The sequence below is a fragment of the Mus pahari genome, chromosome 8 (assembly GCF_900095145.1).
Source record: "Mus pahari chromosome 8, PAHARI_EIJ_v1.1, whole genome shotgun sequence".
Classification (NCBI taxonomy): domain Eukaryota; kingdom Metazoa; phylum Chordata; class Mammalia; order Rodentia; family Muridae; genus Mus; species Mus pahari.
Window position 1 is genome coordinate 96,650,139 of NC_034597.1, and position 26,889 is coordinate 96,677,027.

Consider the following 26,889-nt stretch of genomic DNA (forward strand, 5'->3'; position numbering starts at 1 on the left):
ACAGAGAGAGAGAGACAGAGAGAGACAGAGACAGAGAGAGACAGAGATAGAAAGAGAGACAGAGAGACAGAGACAGAGAGTGAGACAGAGAGAGACATACAAAGAAAGAAATATCACATGAGTAAAATATCCAAAGTCAGCAATCGTCACCCATTGATAACTCTCAATTTCAATGGTAACAATTCCACAATAAACTCTAACAGACTGGATGAGAAAAAATATTCACTTTTCTACCATATCCAAGAAACAAACTTTAACATGAAGGACAGACATTACCTCAGAGTAAAAGAACGTTATATTCCAAGAAAACAGACCTAAAAATCAAGCTATTGTTTCTACTTTAATACTTGATAAAATAGGCTTCAAATGTAAGTTAGTCAAAGGAGATGGGATGAGGTGATATTGTAAATTCATCAAAGAAAAACAATCTACCATTAAGACAGTACAATACTCAATATCCATGTACCAAACACTAGGATATCAAAATTTATAAAAGAAACAGTACTACAAAATATAATTGCATATTGACTCATACATTCATAGTGGGTAACATCAGTATTCCACTCTCACAAAACAATAGACCACCCAGACAAATCCTAAACTGAGAAATAATGTGCTAACTGGCATCACCAACCAAATGGAACTAAAATATTTTTAGAACATTTCATGGAAACAGAAAGAATATCCTACCACCTAAACAGTTCATGAATCTTTTTCTAAAGTTGTCCAATATTTGACATAAAACCAGTCTCAACAAATACAAGAATATCGAAATAGCAGTCTACATTTTATCTGACTATCAAGGACTATCACCAGAAACAACAGAAATGTTATAAACTCATGGAAACTAAACAGCACAGTGATAAATGAAATACTAATCAAGACAGAAATTAAGAAAGAATAGAATTTTTTCCTAGAATGAATGAAATAAAGGATCATATATTTCATGAAAGTTATGGCACCCAATAAAAGCCGTTCTAAGCAGCAAGTTCACAATACTGAGATCCTTCATTAATTAATGAAGATTAAAGAATTCTCATACAAGGTAAATAACAGTACACCTGAATGCTCTACAACAAAAGGAATAAATCTCACCTAAAATAAGTTAAAAAAGAAAGAAGCAAACTCATTCTAGAAGTCAATAAACAAATTATGAAAATAAATAAATAAAATAAACAATAAAACAAAGTTAGTTGTTTGAGAAATGCAATAAAGTTGGCAAAACTTCACCTAAATTAACTAAAATGTAGAAATATAAGATTAAAATATACTAAGAGGAGAAAAATGGATAAAAAACAGACAGCAAGGAAGTTTGGGAAATCATATGGACAAATCTTAAACAGTTGTACTGTACCATATTAGAAAATTTAAAAGATAGATAATTTGATACATGCTACATACCAAAGTTCAATCAAAGTCAAATGAACAATTTAAAGAGATATGCCATTCCTATTAAAATAGAAAATGTGAATAAGTTACACCAATAAAAATATGCACCAGAAAGAAGGTTTTAGCACAGTTTAAACAAACTTTCAATGGAGTTCTTTCCAATATTCATCAAATTATCTCACAAAAAGAAACATAAGGAATACTTCTTATATCATTTATGAGTCCATACTTAACTTGATGCCTAAGCTGCTTAAAGACCAAAGAAAATTTCAGACCAATTTCCTTCATGAACAGAGATGCAAGAATTCTCAATAGAATGCTTTCAATCAAGTTCAAGAAAACATCCACATGCTTATCCACCATAAACAGTCTTCATCACAGGGATGGGCAGATGCTACAGTACACAAAATTCAGTAAACTTATAAACAAACTGAAAAGAGGAAAAAGAAAAACATATATGATCATCTCATAAGATTCAGAAAACAATATCCTTTGACAATATTCAATACCCCTTCCTGATAAAACTCCTGAAGAGATTAGGGATATAAGGGACATTCCAAAACATAATAAAGATAGCAAGATTACAGTCAGCATCAACTTAAAAGGAGCAAAATAAACAGAAAATCACAAGTAAAAATCCTTTACTATCACCACGTCTAATCAATGTAATTTTTGAAGTCTTAGGTTGAGCGAAAAGACAACTGAAGGAGATCAACGGAATAAAAATTGAAAAGGGTTGAGAAAGAAACCAGAGAAATTAAACAATCTACAGTAGCTTCATATAATATAAAGTACTTTTGTATATCATGAACCACACTAATAAAAGACTTGATGGATAAAAACTTAAGACATTAAAGAAAAAAATTAAATATATATATTTTTTTCAGAAGATAGAAAGATCTTATAGGCTTATAGATCAGTAGCATTATATAGTAGAAATGGTCACACTTCCAAAGAAGATCTACAGATTCAATACAATCTTCACCAAAATTTCAACATAATTCTTCACAGAGATTGAAATGGCAATTATGATCTTTATATGGAAACAGAAAAACCTAAGATAGCTAAGACAATCCTGAATAATAAATGAACTACTGGGGGAACAACATGCTCAAATTCAAGTTCTACTACAGGGCTATAGTAATGCAAAGATCATGGAATTGGCACAAAAACAGACACATTGAAAATGGAATCAAAGTGAATACACATACATATAACCATATACCTTTAACCACTTGACAAAGAGGCCAGAAAAACGCACTGGAAATAAGACAGTATCTTCAACAAATGATGTTGTTCAAACTGTATGGCTGCAGGTAGAAGAGTCCACATAGATTCATGCTTTTCATGCTGTACAAAACTCAACCTCAAATGAATCAAAAACCTTGAAGTAAAATCACATAAATTGAACTTGATTAAAAACAATGAAAGTGGGAAATTACCTTGAACTCACTGGCACAGAAACAACTTCCTTCACAGAACACTGTTACTATTTGCACTAAGATCAACAAACAATAAATTGGACACCATGAAGCTAAAAATTCTCTGTACAGCAAAGGAAAACATAATTTGTTTAAAGTTGCAGCCTATTGGATGGGAAAAGATTTTTGCCAACCATACAACTGAGACAATAATGATATCCAAAACATAAAGAGCTCAAAACGCTGATTGTCAGGAAAAAAATGAGGTACAGTTCTAAAGTTAGAATTCTGGATAGAGAACACTTTAATCACCCAGAAGCGTTTAAAGATATGTTTAATATCCTTAGTCATCAAAAATTAAAGTAAAAACAATATTGAGATTTCATTTTACACCAGTGAGAATGGCCAAGATAAATAAAACAGGTAAGATTTCATGCTGGCAAGAATGTAAATTCATCCATTGCATCTGGAATTACAAATTTGTACATTCACTATGGAAGTCAGTGTGGCACTTCCTGGGAAAGATAATTGATCTGCCCCAATATCCAGTTATACCACTCTTGGGCATATGCTGAGAAGGTTGTTTGTCCTACTACAGATACAACTGCTCAGTCATGGTTTTCAATCCTCTATCTATAATAACCAGAAACTGGAAGCTGCCTCAATGAATGAAAGGACAGAGAAAATATGGCATATTTATACAATGAGATATCACTCTCCTGTTTAAAAAAATGAAACAGTGAAATTTGCAGGCAAATGGATGAAACTAGAAAGAGAATTTTCTCAGTAAAATAACCCAGACCAAGAAAGACAAATGTGTTAGTGTGTTATATATTCACTTATAAGTGAATGGTATTTAAACAAAGATAAGCATCATAAAATACATAAGAATCACAAAAGTTAAGTGTATAGTAAAAATCTAATGTGGAGAGACAGATCTCCCTAGACATGGAAAATATAATAAATAATTATAGATGAAAGAATGATTATGTCAGGAAAATCAAGAGAAAGGGGGAAGTATCAGAGGAAGTAAAGGAACACAGGGAAAGACAGTAAGTTTCACAGCCATGACATGTACTAAGGAAACCTAATTCAGTAGATGTTTCCTGAATCATATACGTAAAATCACACTATAAATGAAATTGTCAAATAACAGGAGAGCCAGAGGCCCTATTCGATATATCTCATCACTAAATGAATTCTCAATACTGGAAATGACTTACATGTAATTGATTATTGGACAAAGGGTATGCCTTTGGGACTGTCAAACAGCCCAGACTTTTGCAAACGCTTTACATCAATTTCCACAATATGATGGCAAAGCCCTCTTGCTTTTAATTACAACTACACAACTTACTGAACATGAAGAAGTCGAGATGCTGCCTCCTTAGAGTTTTCACCCCTACAGCAGAGTCTTCCTGATATGGGAGGGCACTCTGCATACTACCAATGGGGAAATGTAAGCACCACCCCAGATATATGTCAAGTTAAAAACATTGTCTTGCCAGCAAGATAAACTTGTGCAATCATAGTACAAAGCTTGTGTCAACAACTAACCAATATCTGATTTGATTTAAGTCTTAATCCTTGAGATGGAACCCATATCCAATGTTGCTTGGTTAAGAACCTGAAATTATAGAGTCGAGGGACCTAGGGCATAGCCAAGTACTATCATAGCAACCAAAATGATTTCCAATGATATTTTGCTATATTCATATATAAGTGCATTGCTTGGCCTTCATCAGAAAACCTTCCTTCTGAAGCAGATGGGAGCAATTGCAAAGATATACAGTTTGACCCTATCCAAAGAGTTAGAGACTTCAGAATATTCAGTCCTACAAGAGATGGAGCAATTGAAACCCTCACCAAATGACTGAGGTAGAAAAAGAGTATGAGCCAATGGGATAAAGGACACAGAGAAAGTAAGGCCTTCTAACAAGGACACGTGATCCACTATGTTCATAGCAGCCTTGTTTATAATAGCCAGAAGCTGGAATGAACCCAGATGTCCCTCAACAGAGGAATGGATATAGAAAATGTGGTACATTTACACAATGGAGTACTACTCAGCTACTAAAAACAATTATTTCATGAAACTCTTAGGCAAATGGATGGAACTAGAAAATATACTGAGTAAGGTAACCAGACCACAACAGAGCACACATGGTATGAACTCACTGATAAGTGGATATTAGCCCAAAAGCACAGAATACCCAAGATAAAATTCACAGACCACATGAAGCTCAAGAAGGAAGACCAAACTAGGAATGCTTCAATCCTTCTTAGAAGGGGGGATAAAATACTCGTGGGAGGAAATACAGAGACAAAGTATGGAACAGAGATTGACAGAATGAGCATTCAGAGTTTGCCCCACCTGGGTATCCATCCCATATACAGTCACCAAACCCAGACACTATAGTGGATGCCAAGAAGTACTTGCTTACAGGAGCCTGATAAAGCTATCTCCTGAAAGGCTGTGCCAGAGCCTGACAAATACAGAGGCAGATGCTCACAGCTAACCTTTGTACTGAACACAGGGTCCCAAATGGAAGAATTAGAGAAAGGGCTGAAGAAGCTGAAGAGCTTTGCAACCCCACAGGATAAACAACAATATCAACCAACCAGAACTTCCAGAACTCCCAGGAACTAAACTGCCAACCAAAGAGTACACTTTGAGGAACCCATGGCTCCTCCAGCCATATATGTAGCAAAGGATAGCCTTGTCAGATATCAATGGCAGGAGAGGCCCTTGGTACTCTGAAGGCTTTATGCCCCAGTGTTGGGGAATGCCAGGGCTGGGAGGTGAGAATGGGTGGGTGCGTAGGGGAACACCCTCATAGAAGCTGGGGGAGGGGGATGGGATAGGAGGTTTCTGGAGGGAAAACAAGGAAAAGGGATAACATTTGAAATGTAAATAAACAAATATCCAGCTCTTCATAAAATTGGAAATAGATCTAACTGAAGACCCAGCTATACCAGTCTTAGGAATATACCCAAAAATGCCCCACTGTGCCACAGGGGCAGGTGTTCCACTATGTTCATAGCAGCCTTATTTGTTATAGTGAGAAGTGGAAAAAACCCAGATGTCCCATGACAGAAAAATGGGTACAGAAAAGGTAGTTCATTTACATATTGGAATACTACTCAGTTATTAAGAAGGAGGACATCCTGAGTTTTGCAGGCAAATGTATAGAACTAGAAAATATCATCCTGAGTGAGGTAACTCTGATCCAAAGGGACATGCATAGTATGTACTCATTAATAAGTGGATATTACCCCCCATCCCCAATAAAAGAAAGTACAGAATACCCACGATACTGCCCACATAACTTAAAAAGGTCAACCTCCTCCTCCTCCTCCTCTTCTTCCTCCTCCTCTTCCTCCTCCTCCTCCTCTTCTTCCTCCTCCTCCTTGTCTTCTTCTTCTTCTTCTTCTTCTTCTTCTTCTTCTTCTTCTTCTTCTTCTTCTTCTTCTTCTTCTTCTTCTTCTTCTTCTTCTTCTTCTTCTTCTTCTTCTTCTTCTTCTTCTTCTTCTTCTTCTTCTTCTTCTTCTTCTTCTTCTTCTTCTTCTTCTTCTTCTTCTTCTGGCATTTACTTGTGTATTATTATAGGATTCCTAAGAGTGAGTATGAATGGGCCTCTGTGTCTACATTTGTTTTTGTGCCATTTCCGGGGCTCGTTTCCTTCTGTTTGTTTGTTTGTCTTAATCCCTTTGGTCTCTTTGTTTTATTTTATTTTGTTACTATACCTTCTAATTGTTTTCTAATTGTGACACAGAAGGGGATGAGTCTAGATGTTATGGAAGGTAGGGAATAACCATGAATAGAGGGTGGAGAAACCATAATAAGAATATATTTTATCAAACGTGTATTTTCAACAAAATATAAAACAAGGAAAATATGAAAATACTGGTTCATATATTCATAAGGCCAGATATGTGTTACAGTATAAAATGATGAATTCCTACTGAAGGCAATTATCAGAAATGGCTGTATAAGGCAAAGTTATAGGCAAAATAGATTTTTATCACATCAATATTGGACTGATATAACTCATAGCTTTATCTCATTACCCCTTTTTCCTGGTTAACCATGATAGCATCTGTTACCATTTTACATGTACAAATATGACAAATAGTTAATATAAGTAATATTATATGTTCTCATTAGACTATATTATAGCATTTCATTTTTAAATATTATATACATCATATATAAAGTAAATACATTTAAAGTTATATATAATCAGTATGTTGAAAATATGTACTTTTATCAAAATATAGTACATTTAACATCTATTAATTATAAAAGAAATATTGTTAATTATTTATAGGGCAGATACATTATACAACTAGGAATATTTAATGTAAATATTTAATACTTTAAACATTCTAAACTCTCTGAAAACTAAAGCTTTTGTCATTTCCTTAAGAATATTGCTAATGCCAAGAAGTGTTTGCTAACAGGAGCCTGATATGGATGTTTCCTGAGAGGCTCTGCTAGACAAATGTGGATGCTTGCAGCCAACCACCAGACTGAGCACAGGGACCCAATGTAGGAATTAAGGGAAGTTTTCAAACCCATAGGAAGAGCATATCAACCAACCAGATGCCTCCCCACCCCATAGCTCCCAGGGACTAAACCACCAACCAAAGACTGCACCTGGAGTGACCCATTGCTCCAGCTGCATATGTAGCAGAGGATGGCCTTATCTGGCATCAATGAGAGAGGAGGCCCCTTGGACCTGTGGAGGCTCAATGCCACAGTGTAGGGGAATGCTAGGGCAGTGAGGCATAAGTGGGTGGGTGAGTGCCCTCATAGAAGCAGAGGAGGAGGAGAGGCAAGTGGATAGGGCATTTGTGGATTGAATACTGGGAAGGGGGATGATGCTTGAAATGACAAAAAATAAAATAACCAATAAAAAAGAATGAATATCTCAGTGTGTGTGTGTGTGTGTGTGTGTGTGTGTATGCGCGCGCACGTGTGTGTGTGTGTGTGTGTATTCTTTAATCCCTACTTAACAAGACAAAATGATTAGTTTGTTGTTGCAACCCATGATGTTTCAAACAATAGCTATACTAGTTATTAACTTGGGAAACACTTAGTAAGCTTTAGTTAATAAGCAAGTTCTCATCTAGATATGCTTTTACATGTGTATTAATTCAGGTTTTTAGACATTACCGAATTGTGTGTCCACTGTTCTTGAGAAAATAAAGACTGACACAGATGAGTGCTTGGCTAGTTTTTCGAAGCAGAATTTCAAAAGTCGGAAGGGAAATCAGACTATTATAAAATTATTTCAACACACATAAGAGAAAGACACATATACCCATAAGAATCACTTCACAATTATACTTATATGAAAGTCTGTTTCCCAATGTTACAAGCAGAAATATGTCAATGCAAATTTACATTTTACTACACACTAAATTAGTTTGCTGGCTATCAATCAATAGTTTAATTATTATGGATTTGGATTTCATACCACTGTTTTACTTGAAATATTGAATATTTATGTGTACATTTCATTAGCATTTTCCTATTTCTTAACTAAAACAAAATTAAAAATTGATAATTACCCTGTTAACAAATACACTAATAAGTTAATTTCATATTCAGGGAGAGAGAGAAAGATAGAGGTTAATTACTCCTAACATTTATGTAATGGGGAATCCTTATATCTGATAGGATAGTGAATGCTAACAGGCCTATTGTACTTATTAACAGGCCTATTGTTCCTCCCACAGTTAAGGTGCAAGCTCTACTAGTAGACAGCCATAACCCAGGCTCTAACATGGAAAAACAGAACTCCTCATCTCTTTACTTGTCCTGGAAATGATACTCTTATTGATAATTGAATATTTTCAGATGAAATATTCTGATTAGTTTCCCTTCCTCCAACTCCTACCAGATGTTTCCCAATTCACCACCCACTCAGATCCACATCTTTTCTTCCTATCTGACAAATTATATTAAATAGAACATAGACTTTTTCTCTCAAAGGATTATGTCAAGTTCTATAACGGTTAGCTGCTTTCATATGTTCTGGTAACTGTGCAACTCATTGAGTCTTCTGCCGTTCAATTCAAAATGGTATGGTTTTTAAAACTAGGACTCTAATTACTTTAGTGCAATACATGTCTGTATGTTATGAATTATCTCGTTTGATAGCAAAGCTTGGATCTTCCCATCATTCATTTCTTTACTGCATAGCAAACAGAAATTAAGAACACTGGTCAGACTTTCAGGACCTGTAGATGATAGAGCAAATGAAGTGATTTTTTTTTCTTGGTAAATTTTTAATTTGTGGTGGGGTAAAGAGCGGGGGAGTCTGTTAAAAAAGAAACAATGAAGATTTGGTTCAAAATTCAGTTTCCTTGGAAATGTGGAACCTTTTGTTGAACATGTAATTGAACCTAATATATTTTGAAAAGATGGTTCTGGATCAAGCAAAAGGAAACACAGTTTTGTTTTTTGTTTGTTTGTTTGTTTTTGTGTGTGTGTATGTGTGTGTGTGTGTATGTATAATGGTCCAATTGATCCTTAACAAAAAGCTTCTAGATTGTTTTGAAGAAGCCAAATATGCTGCATATCATTGCTGCGTGCAGAAATCCCCAAACTGTTCTGACTGTCATAGTGCAGCAATCATCAGAATGAAACACATTTAACTAATCAACAGGCATAGAGGCTCGGAGACTTTGTTTCAAAAGACCAACCAAATAACAAAAAACAACATGTGTACAAAAAAAAAAAAAGCTATTTACCTTTCTAGCGAATTCGATTATCTAGCTTATTATTGCAGGTTGCAAGCTGTACCCTTTGTTAGCGAGATGTGTAATTGAAGCAGAGGTAATGAATCTGAATCTGAATCTGAATTAAAGAGAGTTTGTTGATTTCTTTGTCTCTTGGTAATAATTTAACTGTCTTGTGATATTTCCTGTTCCCAGAACAATGCTTAAAATGCAGTAGATGCCCATGTTTACAATAAGATGCCTAGTGTTGACCACACATCTACATCTAACAAGTTTATCTACTATATATTCTGACAACATAAGTCAATGTCCCATCTTCAATGCGATATGTGATTAGACTCTGCACTATGACTTGGCCTAAGGAAAAAAAATCTAATGATTATTACTATAGCTTAAAAATTATTGGCAGTCATCAATATGTGCTTGGCAGGAGACAGACACTGTTTTGGCCCATCATTTCACTTTCCCTTTTAATTATTTCCTCACCCAAAAGAGGAAGTTGATGATGGCTCCAATAAAATAAACTAATGTAAGAGAAATTGGCTAAGGTCTCAGGACTGAAAATTGAAGTCAAAATGATTTTCTTTCCTATAAATTAGTTGATCATTTTCTCTAAGGGGTAAGGCATGTGAGGCTATTAGTGACATTAACCTTTAGAAAAGGGAGAGACATCTTATTGCTAGAACCTCAGGGAGAAAATCTTGCAGCAGGTGGAGCAACTGAACTCACAAAAAAAAAAAAAAAAAAAAAAAAAAAAAAAAAAAAAAAAAAAAAAAAAATAGTAGAAATGCTAAAAAAAAAAAAAAAGCAAGCCAGGTAGGATACAGTAGAGGAAGGCTTAGATAGCTGTAGTCTTCCACTCACATTTGCATCACATATACTGTCTGCTTTCATATGAAAATGTATGCTAAGACCCTTCAATTTGTAAATACAACAAATAGTTTGATATTTAACATTTATGTGAATGAAATATTCTAGATGATATAATTGTCTCAGTTTATCTTTCCTAAAAACATATAGATCTTGGTAAATTTGTTTAAAGCATTCAAGGCCAAGGAAGCGACAAGGCTGTGTCAATTCACACCAGCTCTCTAGAAGCTGTGCACAGACTGAGCAAATTAGAGAGAGACTAAAGTGGGTAGAAAAGCAGAGAGAGTGGAAGGAGGAAAAGAGAGGTGAGACAGCCATATTTGGTGAATGGAAATGGGTATGCAGCGTGAATTGAAATCTCACAATTTAACATTAAAGAAATATATTCTCTAAGGACAAAGATATTCTGATAAGACAGCTTTCAACAATGATCTATTGTCGTAAAGCTAAGATAAAAGCTATTTTCGCAGCATAGGGTATTGGCACATAGAAATCTCTTTCTTCTCTCCTTCCACCCCTCTCTATTCTATATCTTTGTCTGCCTCTCCCAGGGTGTATGCTTATGCATGAGTGTGTGTATGTGTGTGTGCCAGTGTGTATGCTTATGCACATGTGTGCATGTGTGTGTGTGCATACATTTATGTGCACATGAGCATGCATACATGCACCTCAATATTTGGATTTCCCTCCTACTGCCATGCCCCAGGATTTTCCTCATGGTGTTCCAGGGAAATTTTGTCTCTCTGTTCTTTTTCCTCCTCTCCCTCTCTAATCTTTTTACTCTGCTTTCAAATATCATAAACAGCAAGAACACTATGCCCAATTTATTGTATATTGTGAAGACTTTTAAATGACATGATAAATGCCAAGGAGGTAGACCTGTACTGGCAGGGTATTTACAGATTTTATGTTTTAAATGCTTTAACCTTTTCTTGCAAGTGACTCATTATCACTGATAGGCACGTGTCCTTTAGTCTTATTTCCTTAAGTATCTTATAAAGATTTTATATGTATGTGTTTAAATTGCTATAGTGTATTCTCTTCTTTAGATGGCAACTATTCTTTCAAGGCAGAGCAAGGACAGAGTTATAAAGAAAACACTAATCACAATAGGTAATTACATTAATTTTCTATTCTTTCATGACTTTCAGCATCTTCATTTGCTCTGAATTTAATTTATATGTCCTACAATTTACAATATGAGAAACAAAATTAAGTTTCTTGTGTTTTTAAGTAAACTAAAAATATTAAACAAAACTTTTCTTATTATTTAATATTGAGGAATTCCATTTTGCCAGGTGATGGTTTGCATGGTGGCTTTGTGCAATCAACTAAGGCAAAGCAGCCTTGTTATATATGCTCCAACAGCAAAATTTGCCATCTAAACCCACCAATTTAGAAGTCATCTTCTGTAGCTCTCTCTATGGTATAGAACTTCCAAATTTTGCATCAATGAGGTAAAGAAAAATAAAAGGAGACTCATATATGAAGCCAGTCACATATTTTATGAGAAATTTCCCTCTAAGAACAGAAGATACTCATTTCCATTTCTAGTGCATGGGCAAGGTGACTTGCAAAAGAAACATGAAGCATGTCATTGTTTCCATGGGCTTATTTCCATCTAGAATAAAATCCAGTCTTTCAAAAGGAGATGAAGGAAAAAGAGCTTGTGTGGGTATCTGATAAACTGCTGGAAACACATATTCTTTCTCCTGAGCTTAAAATCATAATTGCCAAAGTAAAAGAGATGATCCCATATCCCTACTACAGAGCAGGATATAGGATGATCTCACTGGGCAGAAGTTTGTGCTTTATAAGCATGATGACCTGCGTTTGAATCCCTGATAGCCATGTAAAAACAAGGCCTGATGAATTTGCAATAGAGCAAGATGAATTACATGGTATTGTTTGATGGGAAGAAAGCGATAGGAGAAATAATAAAATAAAATAATTTTAAAAATCAGGCCTGGCTGCATGGACAAATAGCACCAGCACTGTGGTTGTCATAGAAGGCTAGATCCTAGATACCATAGCCTACTAATGAACTGTATTAGTTTCTGCATAAAACTCTAGAGATGGTGAATCTAAAATCTCTTAGCTTTAAAGTTGTTAGTAAATAAGAGTTGTGTTCAATGTGCTTCATGCCAAGAATATTATTAAACTTTTGCTTAATTGATGAATGTGGAAGTATGACTCAGAGGGGGGAATTGGGTTGAAAAGCCTGTAGCTGGAGTTACAGGGGAATGTCAGTGACCCAAGGTGGACTCTGGTGCTAGAAATCACTTCTCTGGAAGAGCAGAAAGTGTACTACACCTCTGAACCAGGCTCGCATTCCAAAAGGTTTATTGTTTCTGTTTTAAATGTTTTGGTTTCCTTTTTATACAGTCATTATTTCACATCCCTCCCCCCCCCCCATATTATTTTCACCTGAAAACCTGATGGATTTGCTGAGAGAGATCCAACTCAAAGGAGCTGTAGCGCACATTGTAACTATCATTAATTTGTTATGGAATCTAAAGGTACCAATATGCTTTGTCCACAGAGACAATAATCAACAGTTCTGCCAGGAGAGTCAGCATATTCTAATCCTGCATCTGTTCATCTCTATGCTCTTACATATTGCTTCATCACTTTGCATTTTGCCAGTTCCCACTGTATTGGCACACAAGTAAAGAAGAATATATTACATGTATCTAAAGTTTGTATGCCATAATTTTGACAATTAGAAGGAATGGAGCCTGACACACTTCCATAACTCTGAGAAGAAATCTAAATGAATGAAAGGAGTACTTGGATCAGGATGTGTAAATTGAAAGGAAGGTACAGGGGTGCAGTAGCAAGTTTTATGTGTAAATATGGCAAGATTATAAATCCTGTTTATTGAGTGTGACATTAACTCAGGACTAGAGACGGATGTACTCTGTAAGTGTAATTCAAGTGTATATTATTCATCTTTTTGTAAAAGGCATATTCAAAGATAGTCTAAGACATTAAGATTAATGACTGGCTAGCCCTCGTTATTCCTCTGAGAAAACTCTGACCACCACGTTTGCTTACATATATATCAACAGATTAAATTCAAGGCCAACCAGGACACAAGTGATGTGACAAAAAAAAATACATGAATTTTGTCCACTTTTTGTCAGAGTAATTGCATATTTTTTCTAGTTTATAGAAACAGATTCAGAGGGAAAAAGAATACAAGTCACACCATGCTGAATATATCAATATCTGCTAATAGATATTCTACATCCAAGGTTTCACCAAGAGAAAACAGAAATGACCTATCAATTCTCTGAATGTAAAAAATAATTCTGATGCTATTCTGTATCAGAAACAGCATACTATAGAGTACACAGCATTGTGCCCAAAGCTTAGCACAACTGGGATATTAAAGTGATTTTGACTAAGTGAAACCAAATATGCAAATGAATACTCCAAAGAACCTACATCAAACAATACCCCGAGAGTTAAGACACTACCTAAATGCTCACACACACTCTGACAACTGTAGGTAAATTTCTTAGTTGATACTGGGGACAGAACCCAATGGAGATAATGTAACTCCTATTGGAAAAGGCCAAATAGTATTATTTCATCATCAATAACAAGGAATCTGAGACCACCGTCAGGGACAATATCGCACAAATGTTATTTCAGTTCTTAGATGACTACGCTGATATTAAAAAATAAATGCCAGCAAAGATCACTAAATCTCAATTGATGTGTTAGTGTGGAAGTACTTTAGGCAAGTGAAAGAAAGGAAGAAAGTCTGCCTTGAATCACTGAACCAAAAAGGCCAAGGTTTCTCTTTGACAGCCATATTGGTGTTAGTTTTCATAGAACCCGGATTACTTGGCACAATGAGCTCAATATACTGATAAAGAAACTTTAGTATCTAATAATTATTCCAAAGGCAGATGGGCTGCTCAATAATAGGATTGTCTGTGAAAATGGAACTACAGGTCACTGCTTTTGTGGAAAAAAAAAAAAAAAAAAAAAAAGAATGTCTGGAAAAACGTTTCATTATTCAGTGTAAGCATTTGCAGAAATGAGATGGGCAGAGGCCTACTGGCTCTTTTAGGTCAAATGACACAAGTTAGAATCATTTATTTTTGCCTTTATTCATTCATTTATTTTAAACTTGGAAAGGGCCCTAATCCTGCTAGATCCTGTTACAGCAATTAAAAACCGATATACATATCCAAGCTGCATCATTTAATCAAATGATTAAAGTAATATCTTGTGTAATGTCTGTGGAACAGGAGGTGAACTTTGAGTTCAGGTAGTAAAGTGCTATGCATTGCTCCTGAAGCCAGCAGATTGCGATCTTTTTTGTTCCTTGTAAGGGTATTTTTCTGTTCCAATACTTGGAAACTTATTCCCAAAACAATTTGCTTTTCTCAAGTAATAAAATAACCTTACAAATAGCTAAACTTGTGGATGATCAATTTAACCTCTTTGCACTACCATTTTGAAATACAACTCATCCCTTAAGCTGGAACAGTGAAATATGGACCTGATTTAAAGTCAATAGTCTTAAACACTACAGTTCTTCAATATGGAATTAATCAGTATAATCCTTTAAGTTATGCATTTGGGAATAATATTTATTATTATTTTAATAGGAAATGATGAGTCCAAACTCTTCTGTGTGGATTTTTTTTAAACCAGCACTGAGTATACTGTAGTTGCAATACACTGATGTGTCAGTGTTCTTACAGTTAATTGTATTTATTATAATAAAGCAAATGCTAAGAGAAAACAAGTACGATGTTAAAGATTGGCATGACTGAACATAGCCATTGTCATTGTTATTTTTTCTTTTTCTAGTTCAGCTCATACAATACATTCTTACTACAAACCCCCATCTGTCCCCTTCTCACAGTTAACCTCAAGTCTCCTCGCCTTGAGTCTGCTGTTCCTCCATTTCCCTTCTGAAAAGAGAAGACTGCACAGTGATATTAAGGGAACATGTCATAATAAAATGCAACAAGACTAGGCACAAACTCTCATTCAGGGATAGACAAGACAATCTAATAGAAGGAAAAGGTTCCCACACTCCAGGAAACTGTTAGTGGAGTTGTCTGATTCTTTTGCTGGATAGAGTCATTCATTTTAAATTGGTTATTTAATTTATTTACATTTCAAATGTTGTCACATTTCTTGGTTTGCTCTCTGGAACCCCACTATCCCATCCCCCCTCACTGCTCTAGCATCCCCTACACTGGGTATCAGGCCTCCACAGGACCAAAGGCCTCCCCTTCCATTAATGCCAGATAAGGCTGTCCTCTGCTACATACGCAGCTGGAGCCATGGGTTCCTCCATGTGTACTCTTTGGTTGGTGGTTTAGTTCCTGGGAGCTCTGGGGGATCTGGTTAGTTGATATTGCTGTTCTTCCTATGAAGTTGCAATCCCCTTCAGCTCCTATTTTCCTTCACCTAACTCTTCCATTAGAGTCCCCATGCTCAGACTGATGGTTGGCTGTATCCGCATCAGTATTAGTCAGGTGATGGCAGAACCAATCAGGAGACAGCTATATTAGGCTCCTGTCCTCAAGAGCATCTTGGCATCAGCAACAGTGTCAGGGTTGGTTTCTGCACTTGGTTTTAAGAGAAAGCTGAATTGAGAAAGTATCTCAACCAGATTGACCTGTTGGCAAGCCTAGGATGAATTTTGATGATTGGTAGTTGATGTAGGAGGGTCCAGCTGACTGTCTACACCACCACCCTCCACTGAGTGTCCTGAGCACTATAAAAATAACAGGCTAAGAAAGCCAGTCAGCTTGCTTAGCAAGCTGCCCTCTGCTTCAGTTCCTATCTTCTGGTTTCACCCTGACTTCTTGCCCTTATTTCTTTTCTTAAGGACTGTGATACAGAACCGTACCTTGAAATAAATCATTTTTTCTTCCAAGTTTCTTTTGGTTATGGTGTTCTATCACAGCCATGACAACTATGACAAAATAGGAGTATCTGCTCAAGTCTTTTCACAATCAAAACACTAAATCTTCATAAACTTTACACATTGCCCTTTTGCTTTTTTTCAAATTTTTAATATAGTTATTATTATTATTATTATTATTATTTTCTTTATTTACATTTCAAATGCTATCCTGAAAGTTCCCTATACCCGCCCCCGCCCCTGCTCCCCTACCCACCCACTCCCACTTCTTGGCCTTCGCCTTCCCCTGTGCTGGGTCATATAAAGTTTGCAAGACCAAGGGGCCTCTCTTCCCAATGATGGCCGATTAGGCCATCTTCTGCTACAAATGCAGCTAGAAACAGGAGCTCAGGGGATACTGGTTAGTTCATATTGTTGTTCCACCTACAGGGTTGCAGCCCCCTGTAGTGGTGATTTTAGTGAAAACAAAACAATAACAACAAAACCTGAAACTAAATGAATCAACCAACCAACCAAAGCAAAACAAACAAAAAACAATAGGCACGACTAGAAAGTGTGTAGGTTAACTCTCATCACAACCATATTTAGACTACTTCTCCCATGTAGAAGAGAGCTATGACTAAGAGAATTATGTGCACTAAATCAGTATCGTAAGTTTATCCAATTAATATCTCCAAACATAGGGGTTTTCACACATGGTTTTAGTTTTTGATTAAACAGATGCCTTTATGCTTTGTATCTTGTCAATGTACTTCTGAGTTACCTAGTAGTAGAGGCCATTGGGCCACTGCTTTCAACTTAAAAGGCCAAGCCTTGCAACCTTCCTTTGTACATTGGATTTGTATCAACTCAGCAGCTCTAAAATGGGACTCATTTACAAGAACCATGCTTGGCTTTCCTTCTACTAGATATCCTGTTAATCTAGTACATACATATGTATTCATTAGTCCCAGAAACTTGTAAGTAACCACCCTCTTTAATGTATCAAAGACATGTATTTGTCTCAGAAATAATAAAAACAAAAACAAACACAAAACAAACAAAAACAAGGCCCCAAAATTCAAGAACATGGCACTATGGTTACACAGGCAAATATCCAATGATATGAGATATGATGAAACCTCTGCTGTAAGATATAAACTGGTCTGCATGTATTTGACTTCATCTACAACTAAAATTGGTTTTGCAGGATATTTGATTACACTGTGAAAACCGAGATTGAGTTATTTCCTGGAAAAATCTGTTTTTAGTCGTGGTGTGGCTCAGCCTTAGCACATACCTTTAATCAAATTGCTTTCTGATTTAATATTGTAAGCAGGATTAAAGAGGGTCAACCACAGGTTGAGAGGCAGGATTAATAAAGTCAGCCATAAGTCAAGAGGCAGGGTGAGCAACCATCTGACAGGAAGTGAAAACAGGATTATTAAGAATAAAGAGAATGAAGGAGTCAAGATGGGGTATAAAGAGATTCACAGGAAGGAGCAGGGAGAAGCATTGCGTGTGAAGAAGTGTGTTTGTGTAAGTGTAAGAGACCAGCATTGCTGGTAAAACAGTGGCTGTGTAGGCTGGTCAGCTTAGATCTTCTTCTGCCCCTCTGTGCTAACAGGCTTTCTTTCACCCCAGCATCTGGCTATGGAGTCTTCCTTGGTTAAATCAAATGATTGAGATTTTGATATACAACAACTAATTACCATATAAGCCTCATCATAATATGAAAGCAACATCTCCATTTTCTTTTAAGATATATTTTGTGATTTTATATATATATATATGTATATATATATATATATATATATATGGTTTGTTTGGCATTCCCTCCATATGCCCACACATTATCTATATCTATATTTATATCTATATCATCTATATCTATCTATCTATCTATCTATCTATCTATCTATCTATCTATCTATCTATCTATCGTGTGTATGTTTGTGTGTGTGTTTGTGTAAGTGCATGTGTGTGTGTGTGTGTGTGTGTGTGTGTGCTGCTAGCTGTGCATGGATTTAAAAATGAAATTCTACACTCTTACTGATGTGACAATTTATTCATCTGCTTCACTATTTAACACTTACAAATAATTATGCAAGACAGTGCTCAGACTTAAATGAAGGTCATGTATAATAACGTTAGGTTCCTATTCTTCCATAAGAATCCTTACACTCCATCCACTGTTTGGCTGTAGGTTTCTGTGTTTGACTGAGCTACTGGGTGGAGCCTTTCTGAGGACAACCTCCTCCTGTCTGCTAGCTTAACAAATGGTCACTAATAGTGTCAGGAACTGGTACTTGACCATGAGATGGTTCTCAAGTTTGGAAGGTTATTGGTTGTCTATTCCCTCAGTCTCTGCTCCACCCCCTCTCCCTGCATTATCTGTAGACAGGATAAATTTTGGGTTGTAAGTTTTGTGGGCGGGTTGATGTCTCTATAACCCTACTGGGATTCCTGCCTGGTTACAGGTGGTGGCCTCGAAGGTTGCATATCCTCAATGTAGAGAGTCACAGCTAAGGCCACCTTCATTGATTCTTGGGCTCCTGCCTTATCCCAGGTCCCTGTCTTGTCTTGGAGATGCAGCTACCCCCTTCCCCCCTTCCTCACCCTTGTCAGTTGCAGATTTCCATTCATTTCCATGGCCATCTACTCATCTCCTCTATTCTTTTCACAGCTGATCCTGAATCCCCCATTCCCTTTCCCATCCCCCCTTTCTCCCCCTTATCTCCTGCCTCTTATTACCATTTTATTCCCCCTTTTAAGTGAGATTAAAGCTGTATTGCTTTGGTCTTTCTTATTTTGCTTCTTTGGTTCTGTGGAGTGCAACAAGGTACCTGTATTGGGGGTCCTAAGGGGATAGAAACTCCATAGAAGCACCAACAGAGTCAATTAACCTGGAACCTGGGGGTTCTCAGACTCTGAACCAGAAACTAAAGACCATACATGGACTGGGTGTAGACCTCCCCATTCATATGTAACAGATGTGCAGTTTGACCTTCATGTGAGTCTTGAACAAGTGGAGAAGGGGCTATCTCACAAGCTGTTGCCTAAACATGGGATATGTTCTGCTCACTGGGCTGCCTTATTTGGCCTTAATGTTGAGAGGAACCACCTAGCCTCCCAGTGAGTTGAAGTGCCACAGTGGGGTACATATCCAGCCTCCTACCCCACCCCCAACCCACCCAGAAGTGCACTGTGAGGAAGGGCGAAAGGATTGTGAGAAGGCATGCCAGGACATGGGTAATGAACTGGATATAATGTAAGAAAATAAAATAAATTAATTAAAAAACAAATAGGCTCAGTTATTGGATGAGAATATGGCCTAAATTTCCTCCTAGAGCCTCTTAATGTTACATCATTTGAAGTCTAAGGTGGTGGGTTCATTTGGTGTCTACCATTCAGACTTAATAGAAAACAAGAAACTTAGACCTGTTTCATCCATGTTTTTTTTGTCTGACAATCTGACAACATGCAAAAATGAACCATTTTAGTACCTTCACTACACTAATGGTAGTATGGGAAGAACATTTGAATGTAATTCTTCTCAGTTTTCATAAACCCAAGTATTTTTCGTATATGAAGCTTAAATTCCCCTCATTATTGCTTAATTTAATTCCTTGAGGATACTAAATCTATAAAATTATGGATTTTATTTGTTACTAATTCTCATATCCTCAAACTACTGAAATTCATTGAAGTACCCATTAAAATTCATTTATAGTCCTTTATAGAAAGGCCTAGGAAGGGACTCTAGAATATTGTTATTCATAAGCATATATAAATCAGACTATACACTTGTCTAACTCCACAGTATCTGTTTTTTACTTGGTTAAGGTCTTCAAAAATTCTGTAACCATTCACCTTTTTTTTCTGAGCCCTTTACTTTTCATGCACTCCTTTATTGTCTAATTTTGCTAAAGCAAACTGCTACTGAATTGTTCACTAACTTTTCTTAGCAATTGTACATTCTTAAAGAGAGAAAAGGAAACAAATTCATACTAGCTCAAGGCAAAGCAATCATATATTGCCAAGTGTTTTAGAAGCTCTATTACATAACAAACAGTGAAAAGAATTGGGCTTAAGGAAAATTAAACCATGAGCAATACAAGGTCTTTGACAAGAATATCTTGCTGAAAGTTAATGTGTTACTCTGAAATAGGAGATGTGTCTGTTGTACTGATTAAGCTCTTTCTTGTAATTAAACATCAAGAGAACAATTACAGTATGTTATCCTTGTTTGAAGAACAACTTTAGAACGATAATAAGAGAAAATGAATGAGTTAATGAACTTACAAGGAGAATGAGATAACAGAAGCTTGAAAGTGATGCTAGACTTTTGCAACATATTAGTTCATATTTGTAAAACACACCAAATAAAAAGATTCTTGATGGAAGAGAGCCAACTCCAGAAAACCCTTCACTGGTTCTCCACATATTGCTCACATATGTGGACATAAATGAACACATACACACACACACACACACACACACACTCAGGGCAAATTTAAAAGTCTTGAGACGGAAGAAAGTTTTTCATGAAACTATTAATACGTGAGTGTTGATTTTCATAAAATTAACATTTATTTGTTTTATTGAGTTCCTCTGTGTTTATTTTTTCTCATTTTTTTACCTTAAATATTATTTTTAAAGAAGAACATTTTGTCTATCTTGGTTGGAAAAACACTGAATTATATATCCTACATTTTGGGCCAAATATTCCCTGATTGCAGAGAACTGATTCTTTTTTTCTCACCAAAAAGTTATTTCAGACAAAGCAACACAGAACTTCCGTACTGCCCTCGCGGCAGCTGACTACACAGCCGTGAAGCTGACAGAAAGATTGGACGTTTAGCTGCCTCCTCCAGGCTAGCTGCCTCTGTTTTTAAATGTCATGAACTGGAAATTTAGAGGGTCATTTGAGAATGCTTCCTCGGCTCATCTTCAAAGTGTCTGGGGGATATATAAAAACTCTGAAAGCGCTGATAAGGTACATGCTTGCTGCCAAAGGATTTGGTGCAGGGAGTTTGCCCGATGAAAATGTTTGTTCCAAATTTTCTTCTAATGGATTGCCTTTCTGGAAAGATGAGGCTAATTCTGGTAAAACATGGGTATTAAGGACATTTTTAAAACCTAGACAAATGTGTCATCTAAAGAGATGGAGCAACACGTACTGGTGCTACAACGTGTGTCCAAAGTTTTTCCCTCTTACACATTTTCTTTTTTTTTTTTTTCTTTTTTTGAGCTGGTACTGTTATCCTAACCTTGGATACATTTTGCTCTCCATGTACAAAGTATATTTACATAAAATATTTATAGGATAATCTAATTTAATAAAATGACTACTTCTGGTTATTTTTATATTTAAGTTAGAAAAAAATTAAAGGAGTATTTTGTGCATTTATGACTAAGTGAAACATTGAAAGATATCTTAAAATTTTGATAAGCCATATTTTTATTTGAATCATACAAAGATGATGTGGTCTGTAGGAGTTAAAATGGTAAAGAGAAAATGATCTTTTTAAAACTATGCTGATAAATTGGCCTGTTTTAGTAAACTGTACACTACCGCATAATTTCCATGCTGAAATTTGCATGAGGAAAGGGACTACAGTTGCCTTGGTGCGCCTCACTTTTGATTTCTTTCGCCTGCACTTTAGTATTTTTAATTTGTTCCATGGTTATAGCTAGTGTGGAAATGAAGAGTTTTCCCTGAGAAAATGAAAATTAACCACTCTATTTTTTTTTTTTTCTTTTTAAAGTGTTTGCTCCCTCCGGGAGCTTTTAACAAAGCAGTGGTTGGAAGAGGAGATGCGGGAAGTGTAAACACAGAAAAGAGAGCATTTATATACAAAATTCTTATCATGCATTAGAATTCATGGCTGCAAATTGTACCAACCTTATCTTTAATGTTGACTAGAAACATCCATTGTAATGTGTTTCTTTGTAAGGATTAAGTACGAAAAATACTGCTTTTAAATTTGTCCATTATCCAAATAACTTATGAATTTGAAGAAGCTGAGATGAGCATTCAAGGGTTGAACTTGCAAGACAATTTCAAAAAAAAATATAGGTTTACTTGGTTTTAAAAAGCATTTAGTTTCTGATTGAATAACTTATAAGCTGTATTATAAAAAGCATGGAATCCTTATAACTTCTAATAAAATAATATCAGCTATATCCATGAAAGCCCTGGTGATTCTGTGTTTCTTATCTTACTCTGTGTGAGGTGAGCTTGCAGGTGTGCATATGTGTCCAGAAATCTGTCTCTGAGTATATTACATAATGTAAATACTAATTAAAATGCATATTAATTTATATACATATAGTCATAGTTTTTTTTTAAAGAGAAGGCAAGCTTTAGCTTTTAATTTTTATACCACGCGTATCATAAAAGTAAATAATCACTTTGAAATGAGTACTATTTGAAATTCCTTTTATCCTATTTTAAAGAACATGACTTTAACTTTTGCTCTGTATTTCCACAATTTTTAACTATGAATATGAATTATTTATAAGATTCTCACAAGGATCACATTCCCCAAGTGTTACAGGGAAAGTGACACATTGGCTTCTCAGTGACTCACTGCTGGTCACTGATTTGATCAGAACTGCTTGTTAGCATCTCAATCTGTCAAAAAACAAATCAATCTCTATGTCACTTTCATTCACATGCCCAAACTAGGTATACATGTCACCTTTAAGGAAGTAGTGTGTTCATAGATAGAGCATTAGCAAGAACAAACTACATTCAGTGTCACGTAGTTGTGCCTTATGGTAAGAATGGAGCAATTTCATTGGGTGGGCTGGGGAGCAGGGAGTGGGGAGGGTGTAGGGGGCTTTGGGGATAGCATTTGGAATGTAAATGAAGAAAATATCTAATAAAAAATGAAGAAAAAAAGAATGGAGCAATTCCTAGGAGACTGTTCTATGGATTTTGTCTTCCAAAAATTGCCCTGTTTATACCTTTAGAATATAAAATGAAAGACTATATAAATTATATCTTATAACTAAATCCTCTATAATCTGCACACAGTAAAACTGGAAAGGTCAGAATCATATTTACTGTTTTACAATTTATATAAAAAATAGATTGAATCCTAGCTTCCCATTTGATTTTGACAGGTAATATGTGGTAACAAAGGAATCCAGAAGCTTTCTTTATACTCACACAATAATCTGACATCAATGTCACTTTCTCATTTGCCTCTTATTTGCTAACACTTTCAAAAGTGCTGGTACATAAAGGTCTATTCATACCCTGCTTCTATTATTACCGCCAAGAATCTGCATCTTTGTGGACTCACAAAAGAAAACCTGTCCCACACACAGTAGCAGAGCAGTTAATGAAATAATTGGTTTAAAATGTTGTACTTGAGTGTTGTACATTGTAAAGATTTTTGTAGATATTGTCCCTTTTAGGATGTCATTTAAGGTGTCACCTTAGAGTGCGTTGCTGTTCAGAACAAATTGCATGACAGATTTAATGCTTTTAGTATTTCCCCTTAATTAGGGAGGTACACTTTCCTTTACACTTTTCCCTACTGAAAACGTTTTCCCCTTAAATAGAGTTGTAACATACTAGTGTGTAAAGAGGCTGGATGCTGTAATAAAACAATTACAACCACCAACACAAAATTCAAGTCATGGAGCCCACATCTCCATCCTAGGATCTGTAGTTTCACGCTTTCAAGTGACTTTTAATGGCTCAAGTGGACTGTTATACACTAACTTTTCTCAGAGCAACTTGATCCATGAAGCATCTTTTACTTAGTTTTCCTACATTTGTGACTTCTCTTTTGTATTAAGAAAAAGGAGTGAGACATGTTTTTCATTATATGTATTTTGAAGTTAGAAAAATGATTAAGAAAATAGTGAAATAAACTTTTATGAAAAATTAATACAAGAGAAAAAATAACAACAGACTTCAGATTTATGTTTTCTTCTTGCTGGATGGTGATCTCAGAAGGTCATTTACTGTTCTGAAAGTAAATTTACTAAGTGTGTAAAACAGCCATTGTTAGAATACTTTATTAACTAGGTGGAGTGAAAACTGAATGATTGCAGTATGTATCTTGTTGAAAGCTAATCAAATGTAACATATGCATATGGGATAAACAAAATAACAAAAAATACTTTGCAAAATTTGACAAAATATTTTCTCATCAGTATATTTATGCATACTTCCACAGTCTTTATATTTCATAATTAAATACAGTCAGAGAAATGTAAGACACATAGAGGTTACTTGCCTGGCAAATACAGAAGTGCATGCTCACAGTCATCCATTGGACAGAGCACAGGGTCCCCAATGAAGAAGCTAGAGAAAGGACCCAAGGAGCTGAAGGGGTTTGCAGCCCCATAGGTGGAACAACAATTTGAACTAACCAGTACCCTCAGAGCTCTCTGAGACTAAACCACCAATCAAAGAAATCACATGGTGGGACTATTCTCTCTAGCTGCATATGTAGCAGAGGATGTCCTAGTCGGTCATCAATGGGGGGAGAGGCCCTTGATCCTATGAAGGTTCTATGCCCCAGTATAGGGGAATGCCTGGGACAGGAAGTGGGAGTGGGTGGGTTGGGGATCACCAGAGGAGGGAGAGGATCGGGAATGTTTGGAGGGAAAACTAGAAAGGGGGATAACATTTGAAATGTAAATAAATAAAATATCTAATAAAAAATTAAAAAAAATGTTTCAAGAACAGGTGTTACTAAAGCTTATTAGGGAGTACATGGACGGGCAGATGTTGAATGGTAAATTTGGAGCAGTCTAGGAAAAGTTAGGATATGAGTCTTATCAGAGATATAATTAGAACTCATTATTGATGTCCAGGGATGCATGAATGTCATCACTCACTTAAGTATTAGAGCTGTGTATTTACAGTCTCATTGCTATGTCTGTGTATCATTAGCTATTTCACAAAGTCAATGCCAATATTGTTTGAAAAATAAAATGTCAAAAATGCCATTTATATTTCACAATAAGCCATACAAAAATTGGGTTTCACAAAGATTATGAGCTTGGTGTAGTGGTACATGGCCTTAACCCAGAACTTGGGTGGGAGAAGCAGGCAAATCTCTGTGAGTTTGAGGCCCCCCTGATCTTGTCATGTTACAGGAGAGGCAGAGCTGTTATACAGAAAAATCCTGTCTCAAAAAATAAAACAAACAAACTAACAAAAATTCAGGAAAAATGATTACCATACTAAGAGATCCATTTTCTTCCTCGAGATAAATAATTCAAAGTATTCTATGGTGTTATAACTCACTCTCAATGGATATGTATAATATAAAATATTCTTATTCATTTTAACCATGAATAAGAATCACAGGAGTAAAAGAGTGTTATCAAAGACCACTTTTTATAACACAAAGAGTAATTCTTACTGTGATTCAACATACAGCAATACGCAGACTTAAATATACTTGAAAGAAGATCTTTAGGCAGAAGATAAAAATGGCTTTGATACTCTAGCACAAACCTCTCGTTCTTTAACCACTTCAAAGTTACTCTCTTCCATTTTATCTTCACGATTCTCAAAAAATAACTTTTACTCTCCTTGTCCTCATTTGATTCTCTCATTCACTATTCAACCCCCTGCAACCAGGCTTCTGCGCTCAATATTCAGTTAAAAAAATGCTCTCAGGATGAAGGTTGCCAAGATGCTCCTAATCCTAAAATTGAAAATATCCTATTACTTCATTTGATGTCAATAAAACCTATTCTATTTCTTTTTTCTCATTTTTAATTTTACTGCTTTTAAGAACATGTATAGTTTTTTCATATTTTACACATTGATATTTTATGAATTTCTTACACTGATTACCTTTCTCACATCATAATTTACCTGCTCTCTATTTATCAATGATTCATTTTCCATATGTCAATGACCATCCATATATTGATTCTCAAGCTTGTAATTTCAAGAAATTGAACTTCATTTAACATTCAGAAGTGCATGATCAGGCTCAAGACATAATGGTATGCATTAATATACTTAGCAAATGAAGAAGCCCCTCAAGGATTCAAGTTTTGTTCAGTCACATTTCACTGAATCCTTTCCGCAAATATTAAAAAATAAATTCTGTAACATGATGATATTGCTTATTGAAATGTAATTCTGAAAATGCAGAGTATATTTAAAATTATAAAATCATATCACCCTACATTATTGGATTTGTGTTCTTGTGTTTTCACTATTTAGAATGATTTTTGTAAGATAATGTCCCCTGTACATAAAAGGAACATGATACTTACTGACTCCAAGGAGACAGTAACTTTATGAGAGTCAACTGATAATTTTTTGAAATATTCTGAATTACCATTAATATTTAGCATTTCACAGTGTTATTAAAATCTGGGTTTTTTGATATGGTAGTCTCCCATATCTGATAGGTATCAATCATTTTTCTTTACAGTTTCTGCTACAAAGTAATCTTCTTTCTCCGGTATTTCTACCTATGAACAGAAATCTCTCCAAATTTTTTTGGACTCATTGTGAAGCACCTGGATGTTCTCTCTCTCTCTCTCTCTCTCTCTCTCTCTCTCTCTCTCTCTCTCTCTCTC